This window comes from Myotis davidii, unplaced genomic scaffold (genome assembly GCF_000327345.1).
Source record: "Myotis davidii unplaced genomic scaffold, ASM32734v1 scaffold608, whole genome shotgun sequence".
Lineage (NCBI taxonomy): Eukaryota > Metazoa > Chordata > Mammalia > Chiroptera > Vespertilionidae > Myotis > Myotis davidii.
In genome coordinates this window covers 1,361,026-1,364,394 of record NW_006300025.1, presented here as the reverse complement: position 1 = coordinate 1,364,394, position 3,369 = coordinate 1,361,026, and the positions used below count along the sequence as shown (strand labels likewise).

The following is a 3,369-nucleotide window of genomic DNA, read 5'->3' as shown; positions in this document are numbered from 1 at the left end:
TCCCCATGGGGGATGTGCAGGAGGCGGCTGATCGATGTTTCTCTCTCATCGATGTTTCTAACTATCTCTCTCCCTCTCTGTAAAAAAATCAATAAAATATATTTCAAAAAAATTAACAAGCTAAATAGTACTCTCATACCTAATTCTATAAGACAGGCTCCTTTGGAAGCTGCAGGTAGTAGTGAAATGAAGTATTAATATAATGGCAAATATATAGTTTGGAGGAATTAATAGAGCTTCTAAAGAGTCTAAAAAATAAAGTGTTTCTTACCATCTTGCTCTGTGCCTGCTAATTGTTTATTCTGAAAGCAGTGTTAGTATTTCAGGTGTGTTCAGTATAGAGAAAATATTTATATAAAAAATAATTTGGGTTTCCTCACAAAAGAAAAATTAGTGCTTGTACACATTTGCAATAAAATAGTTCTTTCTGGAAATTACACTGCTTCGTTCAAGTCTGTTTCTAGGTACTTAAGATAATTAGTTTCTTAATAAAGAGACAAAGGACTTTAGCCCTAGATGGTTTGGCTCAGTGGGTAGAGTGTCGGCCTATGCACCGAAGGGTCTTGGGTTCTATCCTGGTCAAGGGCCCGTACCTGGTTTGCAGGCTCCTCCCTGGCCTGGTCTGTGGTCGGGGCTTGTGCAGGAGGCAAACAATTGATGTTTCTCTCACATAGACATTTCTCTCTGTCTTTCCCCCTCTCTCCCACTCTCTCTAAAAATCAATGGGAAAATATCCTCTGGTAAGGATTAAAAAAAGAGAGAGAGACAAATTGTGGTCATGAAGTTTTGAATGATACAGGAAAACATTTATGATATAAGTGAAAAAATTAGGATAAAAATTATACTATATTATGTTCATACTTTAAAAATATAGAGGAAAAAGCAGAAGAAAACATGTCAACTTCAGCAGTCATTGCCTCTATAATATAGTATAATATAATAAAATATAGTATTGTGTATGTTTTTTTAAAAGTATATGTTTTTATTGATTGTAGAGAGAAGGGAAAAGGGAGGGAGAGAGAGAAAGAGAGAGAGAGAGAGAGAGAGAGAGAGAGAGAGAGATTAGTTGCTTCCTGTACCCATCCCAACTGGGGATGGAATCTGCAACTTGGGTATATGCCCTGACTAGGGATGGAACCGGCGACTTTTTGGTGCATGGGATGACCTTCAACCAGCTGAGCCACACTGGCCAGAGCTTGTTTTTTTATTTTTTTCTTGATAATTTTGTAGCTTCCAAAATGTAAGACCATTACTTTATAATAAATTTAAAACTCAACATAAATAATAAAGAAAGAAAAGGATCTCCAAAATTATATAACCAGTGCTTCTCAGCCTTGGCTGCTGAATCAGTTAGCTCTTGCTACATAACAAACCACTCTGAAACTTAGTGTCTTAAAAGAGTAGTCATTTTATTTGTTCATTATTTTGTGGGTCAACATTTTGGTGTGTATTCAGCAGGGCAGTTACTCTCTTGGTTTTGCCTGAGGTCATTGGCATGGGTGTCTGCAGTCATTTTTTGGCTCACTTTGAGCAGGATAGAAAGCTTGACTCACATTCCTGGTGGTTGGTGCTGGCTGACTTGTGTCTTTAGCAGGTTAGCATGAGTTTTTTCACATGGTTTCTTTTTTTAAAAATATATTTTATTGATTTTTTACAGAGAGCAGGGGAGAGGGATAAAGAGTTAGAAACATCGATGAGAGAGAAACATCGATCAGCCGCCTCCTGTACACTCCCTACTGGGGATGTGCCTGCAACCAAGGTACATGCCCTTGACTGGAATCAAACCTGGGACCCTTCAGTCTGCAGGCTGACATTCTATCCACTGAGCCAAACCGGTTAGGGCCACATGGTTTCTTGTTACTAGACCTTGAATGCCAGGTTCTTGAGTCTCAATGTCATAGAAATGTGCACTAAAAGTACAAGATCAAGCAGATAGAGTTTATTGAAAAGAGCTTGTGCACAGGGGAGTCAACCAGAAAAGAGAAGTTGAGCTTCCTGAGGTTTCTTGTGGAATGCTCATATAGGGGCCAGGGGTCGGTGCAGGGTTTGCGAATGAGGATGAGGTCAGTTGTCCCATGATTGCCATCTGGTGGTTGATCCTGGGTAATCATAGATGTTTTCCATGGTCAGTGGACCACTCAGTAGTCCTGTACAAAACAACCATTTTGCAGAACATGATATTAAGTGCTGGGGTCCAACCCCAGCAGGTCCAGGGGTCCCCAAAGGTGTGGATGGAGTCGGCGAAGAAGGAATGACATGGAGGCAGCGTTCAGTTGACCGGCATGGTTGGGTTCTCTCGCCTGGTTCTATCCAGGTTCTGTAGCCAGGTTCTGTCTCTAGGTTCTTCAGCCAGGTTCTCTCGCTAGGTTCTGTCTCTAGGTTCTGTTGCCAGTTTCTGTCCAGGATCTTTTGCCATGTTCTCTCACTACGTTCTGTCTCTAGGTTCTGTGTTCTCGGTTCTGTGTATAGGTTCTGAGAGCAAGGATGGACCGGCTCCCGGCAATTAAGGAAGAATGTTTTTTACAATATTTTCTTTAAGGATGTGGTTAGATTAATTTGATACTGAAAGCAAGGAGTCATAGTCAGGCCTCTAAGATGGATTTTTTTCAGTCAAGATTGAGTCCAGCCCAGCGTGAACCCATGCACCAAGAGGTCACTGGTACAGTTCCCAGTCAGGGCGCATGCCTGGGTTGTGGACTTAATCCCCACTGTTTCTCTCATCATGATGTTTTGTCTCTCCCTCTGCCTTCCTCTCTGAAATCAATAAAAATATATATTAAAAAAAATAGTGTTAGGTGAGTTGCTGGTGCTCAGAATAAATCACCATCAGTTTTTAGTTATGGGCACCTCTACATGGCTTTCTTATGGAACTTCTTTTGCATCAAAGAGGAACAAGATTAATTGTAAAATATTATGAATAAATTGAAAACATGGTAGCATTTGAGGAATAGCAGTTTAAATCTACCACAGCAACATATATTATGCTATCTACAGGAAAATTCCCTTGAGTCACATGGAATGATATACAGACAACCTGATTCTTTGTTTTAGAATAGTTTGAGATTTGAAGTATAAAATCTTTATGGTCAATATGGTAGATAGATTAATTTGATACTGAAAGCAAGGAGTCATAGTCAGGCCTCTAAGATGGATTTTTTTCAGTCAAGATGGAGTCCAGCCCAGCGTGAACCCATGCACCAAGATTAACCATGCTTCCCAGTGGTTGGTCCTATGACTTACTTTTGACCAATGAATGTTTCAGAAATGATGCTGAGGCTAGATCACGAAGTGTAGCAGTTTCTGCTCTGTTATCTTGGAACATAAACACTGGGTGGAGCCAGCCACCATGTAGGAAGCCTGACTTCCATA

At 40.4% G+C, this 3,369-nt stretch overlaps 1 protein-coding gene across 5 annotated transcripts in view; it reads left to right on the top strand.

The window, feature by feature from the left end:
* Positions 1-3,369, top strand: part of DZANK1 (double zinc ribbon and ankyrin repeat domains 1) — a 61,267-nt gene that overhangs the window by 6,507 nt on the left and 51,391 nt on the right. The gene's annotated exons all lie outside the window — the stretch shown is intronic.